The sequence below is a fragment of the Nannospalax galili genome, unplaced genomic scaffold (assembly GCF_000622305.1).
Source record: "Nannospalax galili isolate Female #2095 unplaced genomic scaffold, S.galili_v1.0 scaffold411, whole genome shotgun sequence".
Lineage (NCBI taxonomy): Eukaryota > Metazoa > Chordata > Mammalia > Rodentia > Spalacidae > Nannospalax > Nannospalax galili.
The window spans coordinates 998,536-1,015,124 of NW_008329714.1; the positions used below are offsets into that span (position 1 = coordinate 998,536).

The 16,589-nt window shown below is 46.8% G+C and overlaps 1 protein-coding gene across 4 annotated transcripts in view; it reads left to right on the forward strand.

Annotated features, from left to right (window-relative positions):
- The window catches only part of Nsmce1 (NSE1 homolog, SMC5-SMC6 complex component), a 42,977-nt gene that overhangs the window by 18,355 nt on the left and 8,033 nt on the right, over window positions 1–16,589 (forward strand). The gene's annotated exons all lie outside the window — the stretch shown is intronic.

Consider the following 16,589-nt stretch of genomic DNA (forward strand, 5'->3'; position numbering starts at 1 on the left):
GAAGATATAAAAGATGTTAAAAGAATATGGGAATGGAGATATTTTCCAAAATAGAAAAAATGAGAAAGTCTAAGCAAGTGATGAGGATCTGTGTAGGTTTGCTATGATATATAAAGGATAAGACAAAAATAATATACACATAATCTTAAATTTTCTAAGGTCATAGTTGAGTCAATTAGTTTAAGAAACTAGTCAAGGTTTATCTGAGAATATTTGGTTTTTTACCCAAGCTTTATCTACATAGCACATGGAAATTAAAAGTACCAGACTGGTGGAACTAACCTTATTGGATGTTTAACAGCCATACTTTAAGTCCTATACTAATTTGGTCAGAAGGATTAAAGGACAGGTTTTGCCCCTTGCCCTCCCAGGTTTACTAAGTTCCAGGGACCTATGCAACATTTCTCAGTATGTCCTGTAACTGTGGTGAGTCACCTGTCCTCTTGTTCAGGGAGGCCATGGAGACCCCATGAGGTGGACTTGGACCAGTGTCCAGTCTACAAAGAGGAGGGTCAACTCAGAGGAAACATCTCATCCATGCTTCCAAGTGAATCCAGACATGGTTGAGCAGGACCTTTGACTTATCTTCAACATAGATGGAACTGGTAAAAGAAAGGAGCCAGGAGCTCCTCCCAAGCCCTTGTGACTCCTGAGGAACAGATCTTCAAAGGACCTTAAGTGTAAAAATAAATTGACTTATTTGGGCCAACTGTATGGTCTTAAACACCCAAAAGGAAAGTATAACCAAAGAGTAAAGTCATCAGTATATTTCTTTAAGAGTTCAAGGGATTCAAATCTTGGTCTGCAATACTGCAGTGCCTACCTGTAACTAAGGGAGACACCCTGTTATTGTTCTAAAATGATAGCTAAATTTGTTTTCTCCCCCTATCTAGAAGCCTTTGAGAGGGAACGACACTGATTCTAACCACTCTAACAGCTATCAAAATACCTGAAAGCAAATCCAGCCTTCACAGACAAAGAAATGAGGTGGAACCCAATAGATGGCTGCTTTTGGAAGCCCATCAAGAAATTCCAATGGACTCTCATATGAACATTTGAAAATTGCCCTGTTTTGACTTTTTTCTAGTTCCCTGTCTAGAACTTGTAATGCTAATTTCTCTTGCTTTACTTCTCCTTCACATCTCCTATTCATGATTCAAGCACTTTCTTTTCCCCCTAGAGATAAGAGTTATGCAATTTGGGAGTCTTTTAGATAGACCCACTGAAGGGGTACCCCAGTTGCCACACCCTGCATCCCTGTTCATCATGGAAGAAGCCAGAGCAGTCTGCATCCTGATTCCCTATCTGCAATTTGGTAACCTTGTTGCAGGTTCTCTTGCAGATCCAGCCCATGAGGGACTGCAGGGAATGAGGGTTCTGTCCGAGGTGGGGGTGAACGGCGCAGAGTCAACACACAGACACCAAGAATTGGGTGGAAGCAGGTGCTGCAGACTCGTTTATTGCTGGGAAGGGCAGGCCTTATGTATTGCTCCCTCTGTCCCCAGTGTCCCATAATCTGGTGTGTTGCTCCCTGACAGATCCTCTCATCCAGGCCACTTGTGTTATCAGTCTCTAGGTCCAGGGTCAGATTGTAGGTTGGCTCTTTTGCGGAAGCTGTGCTCTCTAGTGTGGTCTGTGCTTAGGCCTGGCACTTCACCTTCTACATATCCATCCCTTTTTATTATAGAAAGGTCAGTAGGAGCCGAGGTTCTTTGCCTTGACATAGTTGACCCCCACCTCAGAGGGCACCCAGCTTCATGGACTGTGCCTGTCTTAGGTCATCCTGACCATCAGGAGCTTACCTGTCATTGACTGCCAGCCCTCGAACTGTGTGACCTATGGCATGACCATGTCAGGTAGGAGGAGGGCAAGTTACACAACTGCTTCTCGGATATCAGCAAGCCAGACCTGCTGGACCTCGGTGGCGGGGCGGTGTGTCGAAGTCTGGATCCTTGAGCATTTTGAGAACCTGATACATCGAGTAATTTACTTGGTTCTGTCTGCGGAAGCATAGAACAAGGCATTTAGTGAGCAAGAACAGAATTAAGACTATGACACCCAAGAGTAAATAAGTAATGATCCATGAAGGGTCAAACAAAGCTTTTAAGTTCGACCAAAGTTTGTGGAGGAACCCAGAGTTTATATCTAATGTCTGAGCCCGTGTATAATTTAGGGAGATGATCTGGTCAGTGAGCAAGGTGGAGTAGTTGAAAAACTTTTGGTTCCAGTGGCCATGGATGTACTGTGAGAGTTTCATCCTGGCTCTAGTGAGGTTATCTACTTTGTAAGGTGTGAGACACAGGGCTTTGAACCATGGGTCATAGGCCATTAGCATCATTTGTTTGATGATTGTCATCTCCTCCCCGAGGAGGTCTACCTGTTGTTGGATGACAGAAATGTCCTGGAAGAGGTATTGATTAGTAAGAGATTGAGTGTGTAAGGCCGCAGAGGATTTGGATACGAACTCATTGACTGTTTCTACAGTAGTGGAAGATTGAGTGATAGCAGCAGTGGCGGCAGCCCCTAAGGAGAGGATAATGACGGTGACAATTGTCATGGTAATACCAAAATCTCTATTGATCTGGGGGAAGGGTTGGAGAGCTGTCTGTTCCACGAGGGTGATAACATGGAAATGAGAAGCATTGGGAACGGGAACCCAGATTGCTGCGGGTTCATGCACAAAGAGAACAAGAGAGGCAGCCAGCATGCTGAGAGGGTGCAGTTAGCGAGGGAGAAGTTAAGGGTACCCCCCGGGTCATCCAAGAAATTAGCAAGGAGCAGAGCAAACGGTGGTCCAATGCGAACAGGCGAGAAGATTGAATGGGAGATGTTAGCAGAGACTTCATTAGGTGTCCAATCTGGGTTCTTGAAACCCGTGTCATCCCTGTATATGTACCATTAAAGATGGGTCCTCCTAATACAAAGAAAAGAGGATGCAAATCCAGGCAGGCCACTGGCCTGCAGAGCTCCCAGGACCCCCTGACAGTGTCTTTACACCTGTGGTCAGGGTAGACATAGGAGTAAGGTTTTGCAGAGACAAGGTGTCTCCAGGCTTCCAGGGAGGAAGCCTGCAGGTGTACCTCCAGGAGTGAGTGGGAGGCAGTGTTCCCATGGAACAGGAAAGCGCAATATGGTGAGAAGTTATGGGTGGCAGGGCACCAGGTCCATGGAGGATGCTTGACCCTTGTGGAGGGGAGGGGTGGTGATCTCAGTGTCCCCACTGCTCAGTGTATTCACTGTATTGTGTTTTACTAAGGGAGACCAGATTTTGAGGCCCCGTAAGGAGCCCTGGCTCAGGTTTCCATGAAAGTCATCTGTTGTGATGTTAAAGAGGGAGTGACAGTGAGGGACGGACATTAGGGGAGGGGGGGTTAAGGACTGGGCTGAAGCAGAGCAGTCCTGCAAGGGACCATGTGCCGTTTATGGGAACAGACACATGAACCAATTCCATGGTCGGGAGACCAAGGGATTCATTAGTAGTAAAGAGAACTGGGAAAGCAGGTGATCTACAGGAAGGATCAGAGGTGGTAAGGGGATCAGTGCCCAGAGATCTGAAGTCTGGGGAGAAGCACCGCCAAAGTCAAAATGGTGCCAAGGACAATGAAGCTGGAAAAGAGTGTCATGGTTTATCCAACTCACAGTCAGGCCCGGTCTCCAGATGGGTTTCCGTAGCTGGCCGGATGTCTCTAGATGGAATCCAGATTGGAGGCCATAGCGTCCTGTGGAAAAATACAAGCGCATCCTCGTCCTCATGTCAGGACGGGTGCTGGTTTCTGTCATAGGGATGAAATAGAATCCCTCCATCTAACTAGTGGCAGAGGCATAGCCCAAGGCACGGAGGACCAATGTTTGTATGCTGGACTGAGGCCCCGGTTGTCAAACATGAGGAAATTAAGGCGGAACAAAGCCTCAGTAAGAGCCAGGTGAGGGTCACGTTTGGCCTTAGCCAAGGGGCTTTTAGCCAGGAGGGACTTAAGTATCCTGTTGGTCCTTTCGATAATGGCTTGTCCTTGCAGGTTATAGGGAATACCAAAGGTATGTTAGGTTACCCAGGAGGAAACAAATTTATTGAATTCTTGAGAGGAATAAGCAGGCCCATTATCAGTCTTAAGCACCCAGGGTACGCCCATGATTAACATGATGGACTTTATAGCTTTAATGGCATGTATAGCCTTTTCCCCTGAAAGAGCTGAAGCATAAGTAAGGGAGCAGCGGAGCAGCATGTATCAACTATAACGTGAACGAATCTCAATTTTCCAAAAGGGGGGTAGTGGGTTACATCCATCTGCCAAATGGCATTGGGTATCAAACCATGGGGGTTCACTCCTCCCCTGTTAAGGGCCCTGAGAGGCATGAGCGGGGCACAGGTAGCACATGAGCAGACAAGGTGCTTGCATTGGGACATGGGGATTTCTGGGAGGAGTTTATGAATACTCTGAGTGGACAGGTGGAATTGTTGATGTATAGCTCTTGCTTGTTCTAACAGGTTAGACTGGACTGTCATGATCATGGCATCTGTGGTGGCATTCCCCCCTGCTAGGATTCCGGGAAGGGTGGAATTTGAGCGGATATATGATATGTACCTTGGGTGACTTCTATTTTCTAGGCATTCCTGTAGCTTGACCATAGTGAGGTGGAGTGGGGTGGAGTTTTTAACATGAGAAAAGGCGATGACCTTAGCTACCTGAACAGCATAGGCACTATCAGAAGAGATTTAGGGGTTTGTCCTGGCACTCTGCTAAAGCTTTAAGTATAGGAAGAAGTTCTTCCAACTGGACAGAGCCAGGATTAGGGATGATGTGGCTGATGTCCTTTTTTCCAGGATGATGTATCAGGACCCCAAAGTTCTTATTAGCATCTGAAAAGGCAATGGTCACTTGGGGAATTAGGGAAGAAGAAGGGGTTCTGTACTGCTTAACCTCAAATGGCAATGTGAGAAGGGCCTGAATTCTTTTGTCTTGGGGCAGGTGATTGTCGGTGCCTGAGAAGCCTGACATCATAGTCTGAAAACTTATGGAATCGGCCCAGAGGGCCTGTAGGTTACAGAGGGGAAAAGGGAGCACAATAGTGTTGGGTTCTTTATTGAAGGTTGTTCGAGCTTGAGTGTGTAGTTTGACTGTCAGGTTAAAGGCCAGATCAAACTTGGAGGAAACCTGCTGGAGCTCCGAGTATGAGAGATGGACCCAGATAAGTGGCCCAGTCTGCGAAAGGGCAGCAAGGAAGCCAGAAGAAGTCAATAGCACTAAAGCCTGTAGGGATTGTAAGGGCTCATATCTGTGGAGGGTTTTTGATGAGAGTTACCCAATGATCTTTTGCAATAAGGCAATGGCCAGGGGAGTTAAGTTAATCTTTGTGGAAGGGCAGGTGGGGCCCTCCAAGAGAGAAAACAGTGCCCTCAATTCCTCCGAGGGAATGGGCAAGAATGGTTTAAGCCAATTTATGGTGCCACAGAGTTGTTGATAATTGGCTAGTGTATAGACCAGCTTTGAATTAAAGGCAGGGGCCATAGGTCATATGCTGGCTGAAATGGTATGCCCCAAAAAGGCATAAGGAGGCACCTCCTGTAACTCATCTAGGGTGATAGACAAGGCAAGGGATGATAGGTGGGAGAGTAAGTCTCTGGTTACCTTGTGGAGAAATTGTGGGTTAGGGTGGGACAACAGAATGTCATCCATATAGTGAATAAGTTGTACACTATGACGTATGGCTAAAGTGGCTTGTGAGACAAAAAGCTGACAGATAGTAGGACTATTTTTCATTCCCTGGGGAAGGACTTTCCATTGATATCTGAGGGCTGGCTTGTGGAAGTTAGGTTCCCAAACCGTAAAGGCAAAATGATCATGTTCTTGGGGGGGGGGGCAGCGGGATTGAGAAGAAGCAATCTTTAATATCAAGTGTTATGATATAATAAGAAGGAGGAATAGCACCAGGGTGGGGCAAGCCAGCCTGTGTTGAGCCCATCTTTTTCATTTGGTCATTAATGGTGCATAAGGCCTGAAGCAGTCTAAAATGGCCATTTTTCTTTTTAATAACGAATACTGGGGTATTATATTTACTAGTGGATGGTTCCAAATGTCCAAGGTCCAGCTGTTCCTGGACCAAATTTTTGAGGATAATTTAGGTTCTATAATAGGCCACTGCTCCACCCAGATCACATCTGTCGAGAGCCAGGTAAGTGCAATTGGTGTGGGAAACTCCTTAGGGGATGTCCCAGGGAGGGCAGTGGCCCTTTGGGGGTGCTGGTCAGGGCTCCAATTTCTCCCAGAGAGGTCAAGGTTATCATGGGCTATGACATCATCATAAAAGGCCTGATTGTGGTAAGGACCACACCCATGTCCTCCAAGACATCTCGACCCCACAAGTTGCTGGGGATGTAGGCCACTATGGGAGTGAATGTGCCCTTACTTCCGCCTAAGTCCTTCCAGTGTACTGGGTGGATAACCAACTTTGTGTCCTGGCTGCCACCCACTCCCTTAATGGGTGGGCCAGGCCAATATTTCCAATGGGGGAACTGATGAGACTCAGTCTCAGTGATGATGGTAACATCGGCTCCTGTGTCCACTAGGCCCTTCACAGCAATCTCATCCAAGAATAAGGTCATTGGGGGGAGTGATTAAGAATTGGAAGGGTGCATAAAACCTGTCTCATTCCCCCTCTTACTTGCAGGGCTGAGGGGCGCCCCGGGTGGAGATTAAAGGAACCGAGTCTGATTGGGGCCGTGACTTACAATCTTTTGCCCAATGAAATCCCTTTTTGCATTTGGGGCAGCAGGTCTTGGGACGAGCTCCATTTTCTGTTTGGGCAGTCCCTGCAGAGGTGTCCTGTCCTCCCGCAATTCTAGCAGCCATCTTTTGAATCGGAGGGTTGGGCCTGCCTTGTAATAAGAGCACCTCTAAGGAGGCGGTCAGGGCCTCGATGGGCCCTGTCCTGGGGTCTAGGTCTCTAGTGGTGAGTACCCATTTATGAATATCATCATTGTGGACAGGCATGATAGAATTGTGGGTAGGAGTATTTAGGCCTTCCCATGCCAGCTGTTTGACGAGCATATCTCGAGTGGGCCCAGACTCCACTCTCCCTTCCACCACTCCAGTAACTCAGGCGAGGAAGTCCATGAAGAACTCCCCTGGCTACTGAATCAAATTGCAGAAGAATGCCTGTAGGTCATGGGGGGAGCAACATTTAAGGGCCTTGAATGCCAGGTCACTAGCTTGTTGGTAGTAAGCATGAAGGCCAATAGTGGACTGGGAAATGGGGTCAATATATTGTCCACGTCCTGTGAGCATATCCAGAGTAATATTAAGGCCATATTGAAGGTTGAGACATGCCTGATTTTCAGCCTGATCATCGTAGGCCGACCGCCAGCTCAGAAAGATTGAGGGCTCCAATACCGCCTTCAATAAGTTATCCAGTCATAATGGGTCTGTAACTGTATGGCCCATTGGCAGAGAACTTGCTCAAAATATGGGGAATCGGGGCTTGATTCGTTGGCTTTGTGGATGAGTGCAAGGTCTGTGAGAGGGGTGGGCACCCATAGCTGTTGTGCAGCGTTGGGGCCGACATTAACTGGAAAGGCAGACATGGGCCGGCAAGGGGCAGCAAGGGGTGGACGGGCCATGGGGGGTGGTATAATGAGCGGGAGGTGGGTCGGAGCAGGCAGAACATAGTTCCTTCCAGGGGTACTGGGGTCGTGGTGTCTCTGATTTTTGTGGCTTTGAAAGCGGGGTCTGAAGTAGGGGCAAGGGGGCCCCTTCCTTGTCTGGATTGACCTCAAGTCTGGTTCCCATATCAAGGTCAGCGAGGGTTGAAGTAATGGCAAGGTCTACATTGGCCTGATCCTGACAGTGTTTGTTGTGGGCTGAAATGACTTCTTCAGGGGAGGAAGATTTAAGGCTGGCAATGATGGCTAAAAGGATTGGGACAAACGAGGCAGGGGGAACGACTCCTAATCCTACTTCCCTTTTCCGGGCCAAGAAAAGGATTTGCATCCAGAGGTCAGGATCCCACATATTCTCGGGAGAGACCCAAGGGGCCAAGTTAGTGCCATCATCCCAGAAACTCTCAGTATCTTTTGGTTTTACTTTCAGTCCCCGAGTTCTAAGGAGTGATTTGAGTGCTGCTGTTTGTGGCTCCTTGCACTGTGGTGGCAGGTTGCCCATCGTGGGAAGGTCCCATAAAGAGAAACTCGCCACAAAAGTAAAAGGCAAGGGTGACTACCAAGAGGGCACAAATGAAACAAACAAGAGCCATGAGCCACTTGGACGTAAACCGCCCCGACATGAAAAGGTGTATCGGATCCAAATGTCTTGTGTTTAGTGAGGGACTTCCGAGGGCCGTTGACACCCTTGGCCATATGCTCACACGGTTTCTCCGGGACAGGCAACAGGATGATCCAAAGCCTGGGCTCTGAGTTCGGGGTGGATCAGCCCTTACGTGAACTCTCCGGGATGAGCCAAGGAATAAAAGGTGCCGACGTGGGCTTCAGGACCACACGGCAGAGTGTGCCTTCCTGATCTAACAACAAATATGACAAACAGGGTAGAGGGGACAGAGGAGAGGGCCACTTGCTCACCCTTGAGCAGCCGAAAGGACAGACAAAACTTGGGGCCTACTCACTGAACGAACTGAAGTTGGGTGCGTCGCCAATGCTGGGGGTCCGGGAACCCTGTTCCGGTGCCAGATGTTGCAGGTTCCCTCGCAGGTCCAGTCCATGAGGGACTGCAGGGAATGAGGGTTCTGGCCGAGGTGGGGGTGAGCAGTGTGGATTCAACACAAGACACTGGGAGTCAGTTGGAAGCAGGCACTAGGCGAGGTGCTGCAGACTTGTTTATTGCTGGGAAGGGCAGGCCTTTTATATGTCTGCCCCACCCCCAGTGTCCCATAAACTGGTGTGTCGCTCCCTGATAGATCCTCTCATCCAGGCTGCTTGTGTCATCAGTCTCTAGGTCCAGGGGCAGATTTTAGGTTGGCTCTTTTGCGGAAGTGCGGGCTGTGCTGTCAAAGCGGAAGCTGTGCTCTCTAGTGCAGCCTCTGCTTAGGTCTGGCGCTTCACTTTCTACATAACCTCTTCAGAGAATCATAAGAATAAGAGGTAGGAATTGGCTAGGCAGTTTGGGAGAAAAGACCCCAAAGAAAAGTAGCCAGTTTCTTGGCTAAAAGTCACAATGTCCTTGGGCTTCTTAGCAACATACTCCATTCCAAAGGTCGAAAGTATTTGGGAGCTTTTATCTAATCCTTAAAAGATTTTAAGGTTTTCTCTTCAGAGGGGGGAATGTGAGAGTAACCAAAAGCCCCATAACAAAAAAATAAATAAGAGTACATGGAAAAAAAAAAAAAAAAAAAAACCTTTTAAACGCCTTTTTTTTTTTTCCCTGAACTTTTTCTCAGGCAGAGGGGCTTAAAATTTTGATCTTGGGCCCTGTTAGGCACCAAACAAGCTGTGCTCAGACCCTGTGATCCTGAGGCAGCTGCTTTTCTAACTAGATCTAAGCGTTTTAAATTTCAGTGTACATGAAAAGTCAGGAGCCATTCTTTAGACACATGCTTTCAGAGCAACAATGCAGTGATTTATGTGCTGGACATGGCACCCTGCTCCTTCTGCTGCCTTCATGAGTGTCTTTTCCAACACTTTTGAATATCTCTACTATAAATAAAGTTTGACTATGCACCACAAAAATAAATATTTTAATTATTAAGAAAAAAGAAAGGTAGGCAGTAGAGATGAAACTTTGAGTCAGTATCAGTTTCATTTCTCCTCGTTTGTTCTACAGTTCATGTATGTAGTATCTTCAGTAATAGGGTCTTACTGTGAAGTTGTGGCAGGTAACCAAGAACAGGGGAAATAGCCAGTGTTTTTTGAGCTATGCACCACAAAAATAAATATTTTAATTATTAAGAAAAAAGAAAGGTAGGCAGTAGAGATGAAACTTTGAGTCAGTATCAGTTTCATTTCTCCTCGTTTGTTCTACAGTTCATGTATGTAGTATCTTCAGTAATAGGGTCTTACTGTGAAGTTGTGGCAGGTAACCAAGAACAGGGGAAATAGCCAGTGTTTTTTGAGGGTCTGTGTGATCCTGGTAAACAACTTCAAAAGATCCGGGAGTTCATTCCTGGCATTTGTTTTTTTTTTTTTTTTGGTCTTTTTGAGATAGGGTCTCCCTGTAGCCTCAGTTAGCCTGGAGCTCACTATGTAGACCAGCCTTGAACTCACAGAGATCCACCTGCCTCTGCCTCCCAAGTGCTGGGATTAAAGGTGTGTGCCACCTTGTCTGATTGGCATTTGGTTTTTTATTTGCTATCCTATAGTGCCTGGTAGGGGCAATGTTCTCCTGATATAGGTATCTCCTTTTAATCCTTTTTTATATTAGACATGTATATACTTCACGAAGCTTCTGTAGTGGTAGGTTTCCATATGGCTTTTTCAAAAGACTTTTGGTATTAGTTTTTCCTCCCCATACTCCCTCCTCTGCCCTGCCCTCCCATTCCCCACTCCATTTAAACCTTCCTACTTTGTTATCCCCCTTTCCCTCTTTATATCACTATGTTCTATCTCCCCTCCCATGAGGCCTCAGCCCATGATCCCTTAATAGTTTCCTGACTTCTGTGGGTTTTCCAATTGAAACATGCATATCTAAAGATTCAAAGCTAGCATACATGTATGACAACTTGTGATATTTGTCTTTCTGGGTCTGTGTTATCTCATTCAGGATGATTTCCAGTTCTATCCTTTTACCTGTGAATTTCATAATTTCATTTTTCTTAACAGCTGAGTAATATTCCATTGTGTAAATGTACTATACTTTGATTATCCATTCATCAGTTAATGGATATCTAGGTTGTTTCCAGTTCCTGACTATTGATGAACAATATTCTTTAAGCTATTATATAAACTCACCTTTAGACACTGTTTTCAGGTTTATACAAAATGTGAATGGATTTCATGTTTAGAATGGCATCTCATCCCAAGATGTCTCATTATGTAGATTCAGGTATTCCAGAATCTGAAAAATGTTCAAAATTTTCAACTCTAATACTAATTCTGCCCTAACTCCAAGCAAATTGACGAGAAGAGAATATTCTCCTCTTCTTTTATGAAGCCTTGTTATTGTAATGCCAACAACTTGCAACTCCCCGTGAGGATGGATGCTAACCCAACAATGTATAAAAGGGATGACATAGCATGATCAAATGGGCTTATCCCAAGAATGCTGGTAAGTTTAGGATTTGAAAAGTCAACCAGTGTGGGCAGGGGATACAGTTTAGTTAGTAGAGTCCTTGCCTAGTGCTTGTGTGAAGCCCTGGGTTCAATCTTTATCACTGCATAAACTGGGTGTGGTGGTACAAGCCTGCAATCCCAGCACTTAGGAGCAGAGGCAGGAAGATCAGAAGTTCAAGGTCATCCTTGGCTACATAGAGACTTCAAGGTCATCCTTGACTAGGTAGAGAGTTCAAGACCAGTCTGGGATATATTAAGACCCTGTGGCCAAGATGAATGAATGAATGAATGAATGAGTGAGTGAGTGAGTGAGTGAGTGAGTGAAAAATCAGCCAATGTAATTATATTAACAACTGGGTTCCAACCCCCAGGATGGTGGATTTCAGCCAACCACACACTCACATATAAGATTACTTAAGAGATATTTTACATATTTAAAAATATTGTGTATTGGGGCTGGAGGGATGACTCAACGGTTAAGATCACTGACTTCTTTTGCAGAGGACCCAGGTTTGATTCTCAGTACCCACATGGCAGCTAACAACCACCTGTAACTCCAGTTCTAGGAGATCCGATGTCTTCTGACCTCCATGGGTATTGCACGACACAGATGCACCTACTTATATCCAGGCAATACACTCATACACATAAAATAAAAATAATTTTTTTTTTATAAAAAGCATGTGCCTCAGCTTTGGTTTGATTGAAACTTCCTCCTGATTAGTTTTGGGCTGCCTTCGTAAGTGTGTACAGGTGTGTCAGAGTGGTGCTGTGTCCTTCGTGTCCTGTCATGCAGTATGCAGGAGGATGGTGTCTGCTAAGCTTCTGGTCACTCAAGTGACTAATACGTGTTTTGTGTGGAGGTGTTTTAAAAACGTTTTTTTCATTTTTGCGCGTGTTTGATGGGTGTATGGGATGCTGCCAAGGCACACTTGTGGAGGTCAAAGGAAAGTTTTCTGGAGGTGGTTCTCTCCCTCCACCTTTCATGGGTTCTGGGGCTTGAACTCAGGTTCTCAGGCTTGCATGACAAGTACTTTACCCAGTGGGCCATTGGCCCACGAGGTACTTTGAGACAAAATTAATGTCCCACTGGTTTAGCATTCATTGGTATTTCTTCCCTAAAGCCTTTCTTTAATGGCTACCTGTACCACAAACATTTTGTAATTAACTTTGCTTTATTATTTTTATGTTAATTTTTAGTTGAGTTTTAAATTATTATTCTGAGGACAAACAAAATAGCTACAATTTTTTAAAATTACTTTTATGTGTATGAGTGTTATGCCTACATGTAGGTAAGTGCGCCTGTGTCGTGAAATGCCCATGGAAAACAGAAGAGGCTGTCGGATCCCCTGGAACTAGAGTTACAGACAGTTGTTAGCTGCCATGTGGGTGCTGGGATTCGAACCCTGGTCTTCTGCAAGAACAGCCAGTGTTCTTAACCGCTGAGCCATCTCTCCAGCCCCTACAATTTTAGATATAAAAAATAATACCTGAAAAACTTCCAGTAAGTCTAGCAAGTAATAACCACCTGAAATGCTTGTACTGTAGTTGGATGAGCTCAGTATCACAGGAGCATTAAAGCTTGTTAAACCTTACCAGTGTTTATGAACTCTTCTCTGCTCTGCCGGGCTTGATGGTGGCAAGCTGGTGACAGGACCGCACTTCTTCCCCGTCCTTGGGCCTTTCTGAGGCCCCACGAACACCATGAGCTGCATGCTCTTGTGGTGAGTCACAGTGATGTTGGTATTTCAGCGCAGTGTTCCGTCCTGTGTCTGCAGACATATTTATAAGCATCTCTTCCCACAGAGGACTCAGTGGTGATTAGAAGCCAATTCCAAATAAAATGCTCTTGTATTTTCAATGAATTCATTGTACACCTTCCCTTTTGGCCGTGATGAACAGTTAGTGTTCACCACTGTCAGGGCTGGTTTGCCTTTCTGGACAGTCAGGAGGGGTCACGTCTGTGATCATGACTGCAAAGTGGCAATAATTAGCATGCGGAAGAACATCTACCATATGACATGAGGAAATTCTGACACCTAGAATTAACACAGGCAGTTGTTTTGTGCTTAGAAAAGGATTTTTGGGTTCAGGAGACTATAACCTTGAAAACAGGGCTGTAGTCCTAACACCCCCCTCAAGGGCATGATGCCTATGACCTGTCTTCTTCCACGGGTCCACTTCTAAAGGCTGTACCACCTGCCCACACTTGGGCCATGCCTTCAACACCTGGGCCTTTGGGGGACGTTTAAGGCCTAAGCTGTAACAGTGGTCAGTGAATGAGTGTGTGTAACCTGTCAGCTGTATATACTGACTGTTCTTGGTGTCAGGGACATAGTGTTGAGCAGGGCAGGGAGTCCCAGCCCTCAGGGAGCTCTCATTCTTGTAAAGTTAAGAGGAGAACGAGGAATATCCATAGATGGATGTGGGAGTCTGGGGTGCCTGGTGCTGTGGGAAGTGTGGAAATCTTGTGTGTTGGTGGCTGTGTCTGCTCTGGGGCCCTGCTCAGACCCTGCAGGGAGGTGCCATTGGTGTGATGCCTGGGTGACAGGGCCAGTCTTGGAGATCTGCACATGCCTCCCCTGGGAAGGATGCTGAGATGGGGAGCTCTGTGGGTGAGCCACAGAAGGGTTGTTGTGACAAGTTCAGCAGGAGAAGGACTGGAGGGAGAAGGAGCTCACGTGAAGAAGGAGGTAAGAATGAAGGTTACCTGGAAGGTGGGATGTGACATCTGACTCCACTCAGGCATAATATACAGAGGGGGTATGAGGGGGAACTGAAGACCAGAGGAGGTCAGACCACACCTTGGATATGCGGTGCTGGGGGTTCAAATGCAGGTGAACAAGTGGCCAGTGCAGAGTGGGAACCTGGAGTCATGGTAACAGGAGCACATGCCTGTACCCACATCTACCCCAAGTTCTTCAGGAGAAAGTATTGAGGGAACTGCAGCCCAACAAGGTCTCTGAGCCTTTTAACATTGCTGTGGAAAAATTCAACCGTAGGAGAAGGTAGAGCAGTACAGTGAAGCCCTGTGTGCCTGGCCCAAATGATGATGACAGTGTGATTCTGAATTAATTCTTACCCATCACTGCATATCCAAGTAATTGAAAAAACAAGAATGTTAAGTGTTTGTGTCACTGCATTAAACTAATGGCCAGATGTCTGGTTTCTGGTCCAGACTTTATGACTTTCTGGCCCTGTGATCTCAGGTAAGTTCTTTGCCTCTCCTTTGTCTTTTGAAGAAGACTGATTCTGGCCTTAGCAGGTAAAGGTGCTTGCTGCAAGCCTGATGACCTGAGTTTGATCCCTGGAACACACACGGTAGAAAGAGAGAACCTGCTCCTGAAAGTCACGTCTGTGATCATGATCTCCATGTGCGCATAGTGTGCACACACAATAAATAAATACTTGTAATTTAAATAAGAAGACTGATTGTTCCGACGTGCCTGGGTGGGTGATTCCTGAGGGCCTGCTGAGGAAATGAGTGGTGCTATGGTGAACTGATGCACTGATGTTGAGAATTGTCAGATACACCACTGATGTGCCATGTAAAAGACTCCTGTCCTTCCACCCTGCCCTTTGTAGTGCTGTGCACTACCTGCACTCTAGAAGTGATGCTGATGGCTCTCATCTTTGCAGTCCTGTGTCTGAAAGTCAAGGTGATATTTTCTCCAGGACTGATGAGAACTGCAGGCTGAAAAGAAAGATCCAAAGGCCCCCACGTAGCCCTCTGGCCCAGTGTCCCTCCTGTCAGCCTTTCCTTCATCCTGGCTGAGGAGTCTGATCTCTCAGAGCCTGTTCTGCCTAGCACCTGGATCTGATGCAGGGCCTGGCTTACAGGCAGACTCAGCAGGGCCGCCTTCTTGCTGTCACAGGGCAAATTGGCCTACACTTGTTTGGGCTCCAGGCGTTATGTTTGCTCTTATTTTCTCTGCCTAAAAATAGCATTTTCTATCTTTGGAGCCTCATTTAGAATAAAAATACTTATTGGCCAGCGGTTAAGGCAGCAGACTTCCTGACTGCTTGTTGTTCAAGTGCACGTTGCACAGCAAGCCCGGATTCCACAGCCTGTTGAAGCAGGGGCCCGCCCTAGTTTAGCAAGTTCATTAGTAATGACAAACTAAATTCAATTGTAGAAGGGGGAAAATATGTCCGTAGTGAAGAAAAGCAGTCTCAGTGGACTGAGCTGCTTTCTGGAGAGGAGATTGTTTTGTTTGGTGTTGCCCCAGCCTGTAAAGCTGCAGGGTCCCGGGTTCCAGTTGCTCCTTTGTCAGGCACATCATGATGGAGAAGGAGCAGAGCCAACCCTACATGGGTCTTTGCCTTTCTGCACTGCGCCCTGGGGTGGTGTGTGCTGATCACACAGGGACCATGCTGATGGAGTGGGGCTGGACCCAGGGCATGCTGGGTGGGTGTTGACCCCTCACTGCCAGCACATCACCTCTTGTTTCAGCAGTTCTTCTGGAGTCTTCCCTGGGTATGCCCATATGCTTTGATGCTCCCCTCCCTGGCAGAGCCACTCTTTGTGACTGAAGCCATAGGGCCAGGCAAGTGTGCTGGTACTGGGGACTGGTGTGCGAGGCTCTTCGCTTTGCTCTACAGAAAGCATGTGGCTTAGTGCCCAGTGGCTGAGGATCTGGAGGCCAGCAGGCTGCCTCCACTTCCAAGTTAGGGAAACTCCGAGCAAGTTATTTAATCTCCCCATGCTTCTTGTGTATAAAGATGATATTAATAACTCACCTGGCAGGGTTATTGTTGTAATGATGAATGCACCAAGCTAGTGGCCAGTGCCCAGCACACAGTAAGGTGGATTGCCATCATATTTGCAGCCTGAGAGTCGCCATTTCTCACAGCCCATAGGAAATACAGACACTTGCCCTACATGGAGGAAAGACAGGTGGTACCTAAGCTTTGCTAGTTCAGATGTGGTTCTGACTCCAGGGTAGCCTTCCCTTTCCTTGTGGCTGCTATCCCAGCTGACCTTTGTTCTTGTACACATTCACAGCCTGTCTTCTTGACTGACCTGGTTCTGGGTCCCTTCCTGGCTGACTCAAACTCTACGTTCTCAGGGGCTTCCTGCTTTCTGGTTATCTGAATATGGGTCCTCGGGATTACTCCCACCCCAAGCCACATGATAGACAAAAGACAGCTTAAAGCAGAAAGAGGGAAAAGGGTGTGGTCTTTGTAGGCTGGGCACTGGCTATGAGGTAGGTAGACATTACCAAGTGACTCCTGGGTGAGTAGCCAGATATGGTAACTGTGGTGATGGTGATGAGGAAGTGCTTTAGAACCGCGGAGAGCAGAGCTGGACCATGTGCCTTCTCTCACAGCATTAAAGGAGGCTCGCTGCCTGCGCAAGGCCAAGTCTCCAAGCAAG